The following is a 17,221-nucleotide window of genomic DNA, read 5'->3' as shown; positions in this document are numbered from 1 at the left end:
GCCTCCATTTCCTCACTGGTAGGATGAATGCAATACCATAGTCTGTCCTCACAGGGTTCTTGAAAAGAGTAAAAGAAACCGTGGACTTGTAAAGTAGTCTTTAAAACTGGTATTCCTCACTTATCATGCATTTGGAGGCTTTACATTTTTCATAGTATTTTATGCAAAATTATGAACTTTTGTGCATTTTCTTGTACAGAGCATTCATTAAATTGTCAAATTAATCCCTAATCACCCACCATCAAATATTAACTACTCACAGCAGTGCTAGATATTGTCATCACTCATCATTATGTCACTATTGAGAAAAACTGGTGCAACAAAAGGATCAGAAACTTAGGAGGCATACGTGCCTGGAGATGAACTCAGACAGGTCACATGTGTGTTCAGTAGGAATGGGTTCGCCTCTCTGTGGCCCAAATTTTTCATTCTTTTTTTTTTTTTTTAAGATTTTATTTATTTATTCATGAGAGACACAGAGAGAGAGAGAGAGAGAGAGAGACAGGCAGAGGGAGAAGCAGGCTCCACCCAGGGAGCTCCCTAAGGGAACCTGATGTGGAACTCAGTCCCAGGACCCTGGGATCATGTATTGAGCCAGAGGCAAACAGACAATCATTGAGCCACCCAGGCATCCCTTGACATAGCATTCTTGATAATGTTCTTTCCTAGAAAGTTCTACATCCTTTACTGTTACTTAACCCAGTGTAACGTTTCAAATTAACAACAGCATGGCAGGAGTATAAATAACAGCAATATATTCACAACTGATACACAGTGCTTAGCCATGGAACACAAAGTGCTTCATAGGTATACATACTCACACTCTCTAAATTGGTAAGTGGATGTAAATAATTGTTACCCATTTGTAAATGAAGGTGCCCAGAGGCACAGGATTAGTTAGTTGACTTGCCTGTGGCAGAAATTGTTCTCTATTCACCAGCAACCTTTTCATCCTTTTCTGTTTCCTTCACCACACAGCAGATTTCATTTCCCAAACTCTTCTCCCTTAAGTATGGCTCTCTGACCCAATTTTGGCCAGTGGAATGTCGGCAGAAGCGATGCGTACTTCCCACAGGTCATGGTTTTAACAAGCATGTTCGTCTTTGACTCCCTTTTTCCCCTCCGGTTGTCTGGGTGCAGGCAACTGTGAGGCTGTGGAGAATGGCAGAGACCCAAGATGGAAGGAGTTGGTATCTTGAATCACCACAAAGAGAAATGCTGCTGGCTGTCCAAGGCGTCCTTCTCAGACAGTTATGTGAAGAGTAGAGTCCATCGGGTTTGAGAAATTATGTACTTTGGGGTGTTTTTGTTACCTTCGCTGAGCCCATCCCAAATAATTATACTGCTCTAGATTATTTAGAAAGTCAGCAATAAAACTTCAGTCTTCTGGAATAGAATTAAAATTAAGCATATGATTTACCAGAACACTGCTTAATGCTTTTTTTTTTTTTTTTTTTTTTTAAGATTTCATTTATTTTAGAGAGAGAGCACGAGCAGGGGGAAGGGCAGAATGAGAGGGAGAAACAGACTCCACACTGAGCAGGGAGCCAGATGCGGGGCTTGATCCTAGGACCCTGGGATCCTGAAGGCAGACACTTAACCAAGTGAGCCCCCCTGCTTAGTACTTTGCAATAACTCAAGATTTTTTTTTTCTTTTGGGAATTACAGAGTAGGAACTCAATATTGGCTCCTTTGTTTCTCCCCTTGTATTTATTGATAAACATTCTGAGAGGTTTGTAATAGTAACAATTTAGAATAAGTGAAATTTTTCTATATTAGTTTTTTTTTTAATATAAGGGACGTATCTTGTATGATTCAGCAACTAACCAGAGAACTATGAAATATGGGACATCTGCTAGAATTATGTTTAAACCTAAGTTGTTATTTATTAAAGTTTATAAAGTTTTTCCTAATGTCTGAAGAATGTAGGTCATCTTCATATGCAGAATCCATTTCTGGGACAGAAGCTCTTTTGTATTTTTTCTCTTTGTGAACTTGTCATTATAAGTTAATTTATATATTCATTGTTTATAAATTTATGATTTGCATGAGTTTATACATTCATTTAGACTCTTTGATTGCAATGCAATGTTGTCTAGTAAATAATTTTATATCTTGAATAGTTAGATAACACCTTTAAGATAAATTTTTATAGTGACCAAAATAGAACCATGGACTTGTGGGACTTCATGTCTTTTTTTTTTTTTTTTAATTTTTATTTATTTATGATAGGCACACAGTGAGAGAGAGAGAGGCAGAGACACAGGCAGAGGGAGAAGCAGGCTCCATGCACCGGGAGCCTGACGTGGGATTTGATCCTGGGTCTCCAGGATCGCGCCCTGGGCCAAAGGCAGGCGCTAAACCGCTGCGCCACACAGGGATCCCCATGGGACTTCATGTCTCCACACAGGGATCCCCATGGGACTTCATGTCTAACAGGAGGATACGGCCATAGGAAAATTTAGCAGATATATTTATTTATCTTGTACTTGTTAACATTAGTAGGGCCTTGTATTTGCAGAGTTGGAACAAAGCTTAAACCCTGTGCTCCAAATTTTCTAATACGTATGGAGGGTCATAATGGATGTATTGTGAAGTACTCAGAGTTACAGCTTACCAGAAGCTGAGCCTTGTCTATCACATGGCTAGCACTGATGTACTGCTTAGTATATGCTAGGCTTTGGACTTAGTCCATCATTTCATCTTTTTTCATTTTTGCCGACACACCATGAGGTAATTTTATCCCCACGTTATAGCTAAAGAACACAAATTTCTGGAAGATAGTGATATAAGACCACAAAACTCCCAAAGGGTAGAATCTGGATTCAGAGTCAGGGTCTGTTTAAGTTTAGACTTGTGCTATTGACTACTGTGTAGTACACTAAACCTTGGTCCACTCCAGTTTCTGTCTACTGGGTTTGTATTATAAACAGACTACATTTTGTTATGTATTTTATTCTACTTTGTAGGCATGGATAGTAGCTGCAAGCTAAATAAGTGACCATCGACAACAGTGGCCACGGGTAATTGAAGGGCTCTTTAGTGTTCCATTTTGCTATTCCCTGGTTTTGAGAACATACGGCAAAGGTAATGGTTATGTTTTCTTTCAAGTAGATTGAAGGGCCAAATGGGAAATAGCTTGAGTTCAGGGGTGTTTCCATAATTTTTTTAACCTGATATACAAAATCCTTCCCTTTATTCAGAAGGATTCTCTCATATGAATAAAATAATTTCATTTTCCTTTTTTGGTTTAATATATAATACTCTGTTTAGCTATGTGTGAATCTTGTTGCATTTGTTTTTATTAATTAATCTTGTTATGTTTATTCTTTCATCTTGTTATGTTTTTATTCTTTATTCTCTCATCAAATGAGACCGTCACGTATACATTTAAATTTATCCCCTCAAAAATATTCATTTTTACTGAATAAATTAAATTGTGAAATCTATTTGTATTGAATATATTAAATTATGATTTGTAAGCTTTTTTATAAAGGAAGTCATCTTTTATTCTAATAGTTAATATGAATGACTGCATGTTCCCTAAATTAAAAGCATACTGATGAATAAATCCAACCAGCTCGCAGCAAAGTGCATTCTCATTCCTTCTCTCTACATTTCCTCTTGTCATTTAAGTGTATAAGGACATTGCTTCAGCAACTGTTTGCACTCTCCTTCCCTCCCTCCCTTCAGGCCCCTACACTGATACAATTATCAGTGTATAAGCACCCTGTTATATGTATAAGCACCCTGTTATATATATTGAAAACAAACACTATATTTGTTTCGCATCCACTTTCACTGATTTTTTAATGCAAAAATCCACGTAGGTATTATGGATGTTTGCTATTTCCAACTTCCCTCAGAATTCTCTCTTGAAACCTATCCCAATCAGGCTTATGCCACAACCACTCCACTGAAACACCCCTTATCCAGGTCTTCAATGATCTTTTCATGGCTATACCCATTGAGTAAGAGATTGACCATCAGTAGTATTAGAAATGGATGATCTTCCTCTATTGAAACATATCCCACCCCCACCCCCACCCCCCACCCCCGTTGTTTCAGTTCTACCCCTTTCTACTTCCCTTCTGCTTATTGCTTCCCATCTATCTGAGATGTACATGTTGGAGAGTCCCAAGGCACAGGACTTGAATTACTTTTTTTTTTTTTTTCTGCAGTCAGGCCCCTGGTACTATCATTTAATCTAAGAACTATATGCCAACCACATGTCTGTGTCTTCAGAATCTCAACCTATATGATTACCTGTGTGAACACAAATTTGGTTACCAACTGGCTATTTAACATCTCCATACAGTTGTCTCAGAGTCATCACAAACTTAACATATTCCAAATGGAATTTGATCTTTTAGTTGATCAGGCCACACATGGAGTTATCCTTGATTCTTCTTTTTCTGTCATATCCCATGTCCAAGCCTAGGAGCAAATTCTGTCGGTTTGATCATCAATGTACACAATCCAACATTTTCTTCATTGCTTTTGTGGTTACCACCCTTCTCCAAACTGTCTTCCTCTTTCACCTGGATTAGTTACCTAGTTTTCCTACCTGATTTCCTTGCTTCCTCCTTTGCCTTATATTTCCAACCCATCTATAAAAGTGATAATTTTTTTTATTTTTTAAAGATTTTTTATTTATTCATGAGAGACACAGGCAGTGAGAAGAGCAGGCTCCATGTAGGGAGCCTGACGCGGGACTCGATCCCGGATCTCCAAGACCACTCCCTGGGCCAAAGGCAGGTGTTAAAGCGCTGAGCCACCCAGGGATCCCCAAAAGTGATTCTTTAAAATATAAATTACATCACATTGCTTTTTTGTTTAGAACTTTTCGGATGTTCCTCATTTCACCCCCAAGAAAGCCTTTCCAATGGTACTAAGAGTTCTGGCCACCCTGCCTCTTTGACATTTTGTCCTGCTAGTGTCTTTCTTACCCAGTCTCCTCCCAACCATAGTGTGACTTTGTTGATTCTTGAACACGTTCAGCAAGCTCCTACTATTGTGCTTTTTGTACCTGATGTTCTTTCTGCCTTGGGTACTTTCTTCGTGTCTTTTTGCTCAAATATCTTTTTCTTAGTAAGGCAGTACTCAACCATATAAAATATGACAAAACATGCTTACTGACAGGCACTTCTTATCTCTCTGACTTAGTTTGTGCCTTATTTCCACTTGACTATATATGCCAAACACAGAGAGTTTTTTGTTAGTTTGTTTTCACTGTGCAATCACTAAGACTGGATACATTGTATATTCAAAAAAAATATTTGCTTCACGAATGAATGAAGAATGAAGCCAGTTGCTCCAAAGCATAATGATCTTGTGACCTTTTATGTCAAAGAGTGGGTCTTCAGTGAAATTGTGGGCTGTCTTAGATTTATGCCCTTTTGGCTGGTCCTCATGTTACTCCTTATTAAATTGATTCTGATGTAGTATCCTATTTTTGGCTACATCTTTTCACTGTGATCCTATTTCCATTTTTTGGAGTCATTCTTTATGTAGTTTCTCTGATCTCAGAATCTACACTATTCCACAAACACTGTGACTTGGACATATCCATTATGGTTGCTTACTAAGAAGATGCCGCCACTTTTCCATTGTTTAACAGCCAATGACTTTATACCTAGCTATAAGACTAGGCCTAAATTGGTCCAAAATAGCCATGGTAAGTTTATTTATACTGCCACAGTGCTTGCTTCAGTTAATGCAGGACTAAGTCAATCAGCTCATGGCATTTACATGGCAGTGATGATCATTTTAGAATGAAGTTCAGAATACTGACTGGAAACTCTGGCACACATACAGTCTCCTTCTGGGTAATATGGTTGGTGTTTATGAAGTCTAGAACTACTACTGCCTTTTAGTACAAGACCAGGAAATACAACCAAATGAAGAAATTAGCACATGGAAAAAAAAAAAAAAAAAAACCTGGAGAAATGAGCCAGTGCCCTGATTAAACTGAACTTGAACTTGTAGTTCCATGAAGAAATGATTTTCCCTGAATGCTTAGGCCAATATCAAGTTGTTGTTATTATTGTTGTTTTTATGTTGCTACCAAAAAAAGCCCTATTAAAATTTTTATTGTCTTGTTTCACCCTGTTTTAATGCCAAGAACAAAGTGACATCTATATTTACCTTTACAAGTAAAAGGAGTTATTTTTGTTGTTTTGTTTTCAGTGAAGGAAAGAAATTAGAATTTTAGTTCAAACCAATTTCATTTGCTTTTTCCAATAATTATAGACATTTTTTAGTAACATCCATAATTAATTATTTTCCCTCTTTGGAAGAAACAGTGATATAAAATTCTTAGCATATTGGAGATACGGAGATATTCATACATAACTCGGATTCATTTGAAGCCTGGTACAATCTCTTTTTAGGTAGAGCCAGGTACTATAGTAGGTGAAAGAAGCCAGAATATTGGATACTCCTGAATTGAAATGTCTAAATTCATTCTCTGCTTTGTCTGGTTTTAGTTGTGAAAAAATAGACATAACATAAAATGTACCATCTTTACCATTATTATTATTTTTTTTAGATTTTTATTTATTTATACATGTGAGACAGAGAGAGAGAGAGAGAGAGAGAGAGAGAGAGACAGGCAGAGGGAGAGGGAGAAGCCTGATGTGGGACTCGATCCCTGATCCCAGGATCATGCCCTGGGCCAAAGGCAGACGCTCAACTGCTGAGCCACCCAGGTGTCCCCCCATCTTAACCATTCTTAAATGTACAGTTCAGTGGCATTACATGTATTTATATTGTAAAACTATCACCAGTTCTGAATGACTCCAGAACTCTTTTCGTCTTGTAAAACTGATACTTTGTATAAATAATAACTTGCCATTCCCCAACTCATTTCCACCACCAGATGCCAGCTAGATAAATTATTTTTTAATCACATTGACTGGTGGCATAGAAAAGTGATAGATATCATATATATGTAATATTACATATATGTATGTATATATGTATGCATATATATGCATAAATACAAACATAAATTTGCTACACTGGACCACTTAAGTAACTACAACCAATTCATTCAAGACGCATTATTGTATAATTATTTCTTCCTGTTTATGAAAAATATAAACAGAGATACATAGGTCAAGAGAGAGCAATGGAGAGAACAGTTAGATTAGAAGGGTATTTAACATTGAATTATTAACATTGATTTTGGTGGTGTATTCAAGGTGATTTTTGCTTCTTTTTTGTAAACTTCTCTTTTGAGATTTTAGTTTCAAATTAAGCAGGTGTGATTTTTACAACTGGAATAAACTTATTTCTAAAAGCAAAATAATCTTGTCATGCATCCTCCATTGTTCTAGATATTGGGAGAATATTAAGTAATGAAAAAGATATTTGAAATGACTGCCTTTCTACAACAGAATGACGTGTTAAAAATTATCGGAAACTGAAACCTACATCCAAATAAAATTGAAAATAACTTGTGTTCGGTTGTATGATTAATGATTTTAAATTTAGTCAGAGTTTAGGGAAGAGAAAAATCAGCATGGAGCAGAGTATTGGAATAAAGGTTCATGCAGAAAGTGAAGTTTTTATCTTGGGACCCTGGATCTTGTGACCCAATGTGAACATCTACAAACAGGTTAAAAGGCTAAGAATTAGAATGATCTCAGAGATATGGTATTAAGATTCGTGAAAGATTTAATTTGGGATTAAGTTTTAAGTAAATAACTTTAAAATGATATAATGAATGGAAATACTTTTGCTTCTATAAATTACTGAGTGAATATGTAATAGGAACTTGAATAATTGCACATCTGAAGAGGTTATCAAAATTAGTAAGTATCATTTCATTCCTTTGCTTTTTATATGTTGATATTTGGGGGAAAATGCCAGACATTTAATTATTGTCATCATATTAAACACCATTTATTTTTCCAGATGTCAATCCTGTAACATGTATATGATCTCAATATTGGGATATTAAATTTCCTTGAGACACCCATCACTTATGTTTGCTCTCTGAGCAATTTGTTTTTCTTCTCGTCTTTCCTGTATTGTAAAGGAGATAAAACGAAAAAGATTTATGTCTGACTAAATTTTAGCATCTGCTCTATCCTCCCATTATGTTGCTATTCTATATATAGTGCTGTTGCTGAAATATTGCCCTTGTCAGCAAGAAGAATTGCTTAGCAATATGATCTAATATATTTCACTTGTTCTTAAGGCAGAGATCTTTGTAGTAACCACATTACATGGTCGTGTTTCTTGTAATCTCATGAATATCTTACAGAACTACCAATAATTAGAATATTTAACACCGTCCTCGTAATTGAGAACCTACTTTTCTTTCCTACAGGTTCTAAGGGATATTATCTCTTGGTCTCATCCAACTGACCATAAATGAGTGCTTAGGAAGGAAAGTTTTCTTTAAACTATCTTTTCTCCTTACATACATAAACTTTCATCTAACCTCCTAACTTGTAACTTGAGATAAGTGTTTTCACATTTGGCCATACATAATGTTAATCAATCTTTTCACCCCTTGGAAGTGAGTGGTTTCAAACAAAGGATTTCATAAAATGTTTTACCAGGACTGTTTATTAATGGAGTGTGTGTGTGCATATGTGTGTGTGCTGGGCACTTGGAGTCTAGTCTAAGAGGCAGATTTATAATCAAAAAAATAAAAATCAGTGTTTTAGGTATTAAAATGATGCTATAAAGGGGCATCAAGGCACACAACAAAATCAGCCAACAGAAAAGTTGTTTGTTATTTATTTTTAGATTCCAGGCTATTTTACGCTAGCCCTGGGAGGCTGTGTGTGAGCAGAAGGTGGGTGTCGGAATAACTAGTGAATTTTTCATTCTACAAACAATTGGCTTCTTCACAAATTCTAATCCTTTCCAACCTCACTTACTCCACGATATGCAATTTGCCAAAATCACCCTACGTGTTTTTCAATAGGATGGCCCCGGGCTGAACACCATTACCTTATACTTGAAATAAAGAAAGAAGGCGTCTCGGTCTTGAAAGATAGAAATTATTTGCTGTTTATGCTCTAAGGCATAAAGCTAATAGTATCCATTCATTTGTCCTTTCATTTAATATACTATGCGCTTGAAAGTCTATCCTGGCCTCATATTGTGCTTTTTTAGATTATACTTACCTAGAAGGAAAAAGCTAAATATTTGCCCACCTCTTGACTCAGGTAACTTGTTGGATTCACTTGACATTTCCCCAACATTTGCATACTCGCTATTCAAATTTTGTTTATTTACCCAGTATACTAGCAGGTTTAAGCAAAGATAAAGGAACACTTGAAGCCAAGGTTAAACTGATGGTTGTGAAGTACTCACTTGAGCCTTCTAAGGCTGTAGGTGGATCAGTGTTACAAAGACAAAGGGGCTCACTCACAAAAACAAAGGTAGAGCTGTCGCATAGGAATCTGCAGACTGATAGGCTCCAGCCCCTGGGCACAGCACACACTGGCAATGCAGAACCCTAAAAGACTTTCATCCCACAGCTATGCTAGTTCTCTAGAGGAGCCTGACAGCTCTCAGGGCCTGCTTCTCCCTCTGCCTGTGTCTCTGCCTCTCTCTCTCTCTCTCTGTATCTCTCATGAATAAATAAATAAAATCTTAAAAAAAATTATTTTGAGGAGCACATAAACTTGTTATTTTTTTCCAGCTTTAGTGAGGTACAATTGACAAATAAAAATTGTATATATTTAGATTGCACATGTGATTTTTTTAAAGGTATACAATATGATGATTCAATATGTGTATACATGGTGAAATTAATACATCCATTGCCACATAGTTACCTCTGTGTGTATGATGAGAACACCTAGGATCTACTCCTTTAGCAAATTTTAAGAACATAGTATAGTATTATTAAGTACAATTACCATGTTAGACATTAGACCTCTAGAACTTACTCCTCTTATAATTGAAAGTTTGTACCCTTTGATTAATATCTTCCCATTTCCCTCAGCCCCTGGTAACTACCATTCTGTTTTTTTTTTTTTTTTTTTAAGATTTTATTTATTTATTCATGAGAGACACACACACAGAGGCAGAGACATAGCAAGAGTGAGAAGCAGGATACAAGAATCAATCTCAGGATCCCAGGGTCATGCCCTGAGCCAAAAGCAGACACTCAACCACTGAGCCACCCAGGTGCCCCCCATTCTGTTGTCTAGTTCTAGTAGTTCAGCTTTTTTAGATTCACCATATAAGTGAGATCATAAAGTATTTATAAAACATTATTTTTACTCATTAATTGAAACATTATATAGAATATCATATGCTAATATTTTATAATTTGTGAGTTAAAAACAATTTTATACCTTTTCTAGACAAGTCACTTAATACACAGATGGAATTGACTTTAAAAATGCTTTCTTGCTTCTAATTCTAGAAATAGTTATATAGGGGCCCCTGCATGGCTCAGTCAGAAAAAAATCTGCCTTCAGCTCAGGTCATGATCCTGGGGTCCTGGGATTAAGGCCTGCATTGGGTTCCCTGCTCAGCAGGGAGTCTGCTTCTCCCTCTCCATCTGCCTCTCCTCCTGCTCATGCCTTCTCTATCGTAATGCTCTCTCTCAAATAAATAAATACAATCTTTAAAAAAGCATTTGAGGAATAGTTATATCAATTGTAGGATTTATCTCAAAAGCTATCCCAGAAAGACATACCCTATCACTTTTCCAGCTTCACCAGAATCAAACTAGACATGAACTCAGACAAATGATCCTCCCCTAACTGCAAAAGATTGGATGAAGCATCTTATATTTTAGCCAAATATTTACCCTTTGGGGTATTGAGGAAATATATTTATAGCCCCATCTATTATTACTTTGATTTGAGGCTCAAGTAAGAATATGTAAGAAAAACAATGTTGCTCATGTTACAGAAATAAAATAATTTTATGGCATACATTTATTAAATTTATGGTTATAAAACTACAATCTACCAAATTGCAATCTAGACCGAGTTAACTTATAATACCGCTCATAGTATTCGATCATTTATTTGAGGAGAAAAACTGAGTGTGAAGGAGTTTGATAGAATAGTTAAGTTTACAGATTATGTAGTATTATTCTGTATAGCTGATAAAATGAATCATATATTAAGTACATATATACACACAGATGTATAATAATCTAATTGCTATTTTCGCACACACAGAATTCTAAGGTTACCATATTCATAACAATCGCTTTCTTTTCTATACAAAAACAGTTTTTACCATCAGTATTTCAAAACCCCATTGAATGAAGAACGAAGGGCTATCTTATAGAACAGTTAATTACACACCAGCATTTTATAGATTTTGAAAGGTATACAGGGATTTTTAAGGAATTTGGCCAAATGAGCAAATAGATTATAATTTAATAGCCACTAATCATGTTTGTTGGAACTTGAACATATAATAGAAGTTGGAACATACGAAAAAAATCAGGAAGCTAATTATTATGTATCCGCTTATGGTTTCCCTTTTTTTTTTTTTTTTTTTTTGGCATTCTTGTTTGTTGGCAATTGTGTATAGTGTTTTGTACATTTGTCACAGCCTCTGCCTTCTCTAAGGCTTTTCTGGGGCTGTGTAATCATGTTTTCCTTTCTCTCACTTGTCCTTGAATATACAATGATGCCCTTTGCTGGCAGTGGCTATAACCTTTGATTTGAATGTCTTCAGGTTGAGCAAAGCACATTCCAGTCCCTCCTCCTAGAGATCATGTGCAGTGTTCCTCTGGATATTTGCTGCTGACTGTGGCACCTGTCAGTCACTGCCCTGCACCTTTCTCTCAGTGATTCCTCCAGTAATTGGCATATTTCACATATATGAGGGATGTATTCCTATTAGTTTCTGTATGTTTAGAAACTAAAGATAAAGACTTTGTAATGAGCAAGGATTAGCTAGTTATGAATTGTGAACACATGTGTTTACCTGATATCCAGTATTTGGTGAATGGCAATTTTTCTGATCAGTATTTTTTTACACTTAAAAAAATATGGTTCAGAGTATTTGTCATGTAGCATCTTTGTGAGGAACAGAGGAAATGGCCAGCACACAGTAGAGGCTCCGAGAGTAGCACACCTTTATCTCTATCCCCTTTTAGTCTCCTGTATCTGCTGCTCCCTCTTTTCTGTCTTATGCTTTTTGAATGCAGAGAATTGCATAGTAGTTGGCAAAATAATATCAGAGAGTAGCAGTATGAAGAGTGGTTTGACAGCATGGCAAGTCAATGCTGTGGCATGTAGTGATTCTTTTGTAGGTGTGATGTAATAAAGGCCTCGCTTAAAGCAAGGGTGATGGAAATTGCAAATTGAAAGGAAAACTATAAGAGAGAATAGAACTAACAAGACTTGCACAAGAACTGAAGTTTTAAAAAGAAACAGATTTTGTATGTTCATAGTATTGAAAGCAGACAAGTACAGCATCCTCTGTCCAGGGTACTATGTTGTCCTGTGTCCATCCTACTAGGGATGCAGTAATGAATAAGAAAGAGAAATCCTTGCCCTTTTGTACCTTGTAGTCTACATCAGGGGTTACCAAACATATGTAAAAGATCAGATACCAAATATATAGGCTTCCTTCCCTTTGGGCCTCCCCTGCCCCAGTTCCGGTGTACATGTGCTCTCTCTCTCCAAAATAAATAAATAAAATCTTTAAAAAATAAATACACCCAATATATGTATTTTCAAATAAGATTTTTATTTTTGAACATTAACATTTGGATTTTATATGATTTTCTTAAAAGTGCCACGACACACTTCTCTTTCACTTTTTTTCTCAACAATTTAAAAATGTAAGGAAACATGGTTAGCTCACAGCCATACAAAAATAGGTGGTAAAATGGATTTGGCAGGCAGCCCTAGTGTGCTAACTTAGGTTCTACTTTCTGCATGAGAAGTCTGATTTAGCTTACTATGATTTTGAGTGATGTGGGACATCCCTTGTGCAGATATCTTGAAAATATTTGGAAGGGTAGAAAATGAAAGGAACAGGATTAGATGTCAGCCATGTGGAATTAGAAGTCCAGTACAAAAGGATTCAAATTGAGGAAGAGGAGACAAATGAAGAAAAGGAAGAAATGCAGTGGAGCCCCAGTACTTAAATTTGCATTAAAACCAAACCACTGATTTGCATTCAAATTAAATTCAAAATAAGTTCCAGGAAAGGAGAAAATCAGGCTAATATTTTACTGAGAAGAAAAAAAAGATTTTTGGAAATAAGACTTATAATTTGATATAAAGCAATTCACTCAGAGATCAATAATGTTTAAAACAATTTTAAATTCATATTATCCTTTGCCTTCACCCTCTTATGGTACCACATGAAAAGACATCAAAAACATCAAAAGAGAGGAAAAAACAGCATCACCATGGGCTGCTAAACACTCTGATCTATATTTTAGACCTTAGAATAAAATTGAGAAAATCTAGTGTATCATAAAATATTCTTGAAAAAGAATCAATTAACTCTTTACTATGTTTTTGAGAGTATAATTTACATCCCAATCTTTTTCATTTCCTCATAGATTGCTGAGTGATTTTTAATGATTCTATTGCTTATTGAAAAAAGCCTTATTATATTCATCATCATACAATTTTTATTCAATTGTTCCCTCAAAGTAATATTATCCTTTCATCATGTTTATCCAGCTTTATAACCATCTTAGGCACCCCCCTCCTCCTCTTTCTTCAAATAAAAATGGTTCGTAAATCTAGAAACTGTATTCTTCAATGACTAACACATGCAGGGATTGTAGCTTTTGTTAGAAATTAAGTATACTGCATCTTTTTGTATCATCAGTGACCTCTTTTACCTTGAATTTAACTGAAGACAGAAAAAAAAAGTGATATAAAAGTCTTACTTTCTACCAATCTTTACTTGTCTGAGAACTGCCAGTGTCAGAAGAAAAGGAAAATAATCTATTTTCATTGTGTCACTTCTAATTGCAGTTGCCCTGTCTGAAGAGTGGTTTTGGGAAATAACGCGGAGAATGAACAGGATGGTGAGTAGGAGAGAAATTTGAATAAAACTACTGTAAACTCTTAAACCCAACAGGATTTTTATAGAGCCCATTAGTAACTGAGAGTTACTTTTAAAACAGACTTATATTGTAATAAAGAGAAAAGCATCTCCCCTTTAAAAGTTAGAGAAGCCAATTGTACTTTCCATTCAAGTATTGCACTTAAATTTACATGATAGATTCTGCAGTCCTCACGATAACTGAAGCCCTGGATATGATTTGAGGCTTAAAAAGCTTTGAGCCTATCATAGATGCACCTTTCTGTAAAGGGCACACCATCTGTAAAAACCCTGATGCCATATTTCTAATCTTCCCTGACTCTGGCACTATTGGGACATTATATGTTCTGGAAAATTTAGTAGTTCTCTTGAAGACCTCAATATAAATCTACATGACACCAACACCTTTGGCTGAGAATCATGACCAAGTCATGATTTTGGTTTGTAGTCTGTGGACTTGAGCCAATGAAGTCTGATTTATGCCTAATTAGAAGGGGGTTCTAACTTCAGTTGTCAAAGAAAGCACAAATAAAAATGAATATATATCTGAACACTATTTGGGGAAAGTAAAATTCCAAAAGATATTTTAAAAATTAGAGAACAAATAAATCCTTTATGATACAGTACATGCTTCCTTCTTTAAATTAAAATTTATCATCATGTTTCACTGCACTTTGACATAAATTGTTAGATTACTGCCTGAAGGCTCTTATTTTGAAGCATAATAGGAAGGGTGGCTTGGGTAATACCGTAAAGATTTACCAAAGGAAAGCCATTGTTAGTAAATTTTTATTAATCAGCAATATGGCTGAAGGATTTTTGAAATAAAAGATCTATGTTTGTTTAAAAGGAAATAATTTGTTAAAGATTTTATTAAAGAAGGATTTATTATGTATTTCCTTAAAGAGATAACTAATCTTTGTTACTGAAATTTATGTTTCTATTACATTTTAAATTACCTGAGAAATTAGGATCAGCAATAGCAAGCTTCATTATACTGAGTGCACATCATCAGTTGCTAAAATGCTGAAACAAAAAAGAAGTACAGGAAGATTTCATTTGGTCTATTACAGCACTAATCATTTAGGAAACAGGCGGAATTATAATAAGACATCCACACTACCCTTGAGAAAGAAATTTTTTTGTACCTTACAGGAGATGCTATAATTTTGCAATTAGGCCAGAGAATTTTATACTAGCAATTTTTAATTTTTTTTTATTTTTATTTTGTTTATTTATTTATGATAGTCACAGAGAGAGAGAGAGAGAGAGGCAGAGACACAGGCAGAGGGAGAAGCAGGCTCCATGCACCGGGAGCCCGATGTGGGATTCAATCCCGGGTCTCCAGGATCGCGCCCTGGGCCAAAGGCAGGCGCCAAACCGCTGCGCCACCCAGGGATCCTCTATACTAGCAATTTTTTTAATGCTACATTTATTTATTTATTTTTTATTTTTTAATTTTTATTTTTTTAATGCTACATTTAAATCTATTTAATCTCTTAGGTCTAAAAATACTAACAAATATTACTTTTTTAGAAAGGATATTGGCTTTTGTTTAGATTAAACTGCTTGTTATGATGTGTCACATGTGTTTTAGGTTGTATATTATGTATGCAAAAGAGAAATTTGAGTCATAGGATTTTTAGGGGAATAAGAACCTTCTTTTATGCTTAATTTCATGCATCAACTTGATTGGGCCAGAGTGCCCAGATATTTAGTTAAACATTACTCTGGAGGTGCCTATGAGGATGTTTTGGGTTGAAAAAAAAAATACATGAATCCATAGACTGAGTAAAGATTGCCTTCCCCAGTGTGGGTGGGCCTCCTCCAATCCATTCAAGATCTGAATAGAATAAAAATGTGAAATAAGGGAGAATTTACTTACTTTGTTCAAAGAGTCTTTGAACATGTCTTTGAACAAAGACATGGGTCTGTCTTGTTCTTGGACTCAGACTCAAACTGGAACTCACATTGGTTTGCTTCTCAGGCCTTCAGACTTGGACTGGAAGTATACCATGGATTCTCCTGGGTTTGTTTATATATATAGAAATACACACACACACACACACACACACAGATTCATATTCCTCTCTACTCCCTTCCACAGGATTTCACACTGATACTCAAGGCTGCTGACATTATTCTGATAGACCTAGTAAGCAAGAAGAAGCAACTAATCTAGACTTTTTGGTAAGACATATCTGTGTCAGAGGGTAAGAAGTAAATCTGGCAAAAAGTCAGAGTCCTATCTATCTCAGTGAAATTTCTAGGAGTCCGTATTTCTCCCTCTGCTATGTCTCTACCTCTCTCTGTGTCTCTCATGAATAAATAAATAAAATATTAAAAAAAAAAGAAATTTCTAAGAGTCCAGTCTTGTAGGGCAGGTTGAGATACCTTTTCTTTAAAAGAAAAAAAAAATCTTATTTATTTTTAATTTGAATTTAGGTAGTTTTATATATAGTACAGTATTAGTTTCTTTTTTTTTAAGATTTATTTATTTACTCATGAGAGAGGCAGAGGATATATATATATATATACATATATATATTCTTTATTCTTTATCCATTCATTAATTGATTGCCATTTGGGTTTTAGGTTGTCTTGACAGTTTGACTATTATTGATAATGCTGCTATAAACTTCAGGGTGCATGTGTCCCTTTGATCTGTATTTTTGTATCCTTTGGGTAAATACCCAGATACTTCTAAGGTGAGATGGATTGTTGCATCTGGTCACTCTTATGACCAAGAAAAATAGGCATAATCTCTAATGGCCTTTTTGAATTTTCGAGGTAACGTATTTCCTCATTTATGTGTGTTATGATAGCCTGTTTATCAAGTGGCCAGAAAAGCTGCTGATTTTAAGTGGGACCTAGAACAAGAGAAGGCTCTGCAATGGGTCCAGGCTGCTGTATAGACTTCCCTACTCTTTGGGCCATATGATCCAGAAGCTCTAATGGTGCTTGTAGGTAGATGGGGATACTATCTGTAGCCTTGGCAGGCCCTTATAAATGAATCATGGTTTTATCCCTTTGGATTTTGGAGCAACGTCCTGGCATCCTTTGCAGATAACTACTCCTTTTTTGAAAAACAACTCTTGTTCTACTACTGGATCTTAATAGAGACTGAATACTAAACATGGATCACCAAGTTACCTTGCAACCTGAGCTACCTGTCATGAGCTGGGTGTAATCTGACTCACTGAGC

General features: G+C 35.7%; 1 long non-coding RNA gene across 1 annotated transcript; it reads left to right on the top strand.

Moving 5' to 3' along the window:
* The first annotated feature begins 2,967 nt into the window (after positions 1-2,967).
* Positions 2,968-16,206, top strand: LOC144281699 (uncharacterized). Its single transcript, XR_013350120.1, has 3 exons — positions 2,968-3,087; positions 13,947-13,999; positions 16,124-16,206. It is a non-coding gene; the product is annotated as an uncharacterized LOC144281699 (long non-coding RNA).
* Positions 16,207-17,221: the final 1,015 nt, after the last annotated feature.

This window comes from Canis aureus, chromosome 13 (assembly GCF_053574225.1).
Source record: "Canis aureus isolate CA01 chromosome 13, VMU_Caureus_v.1.0, whole genome shotgun sequence".
Taxonomy (NCBI): domain Eukaryota; kingdom Metazoa; phylum Chordata; class Mammalia; order Carnivora; family Canidae; genus Canis; species Canis aureus.
This window is presented reverse-complemented; position numbering and strand designations above follow the sequence as displayed.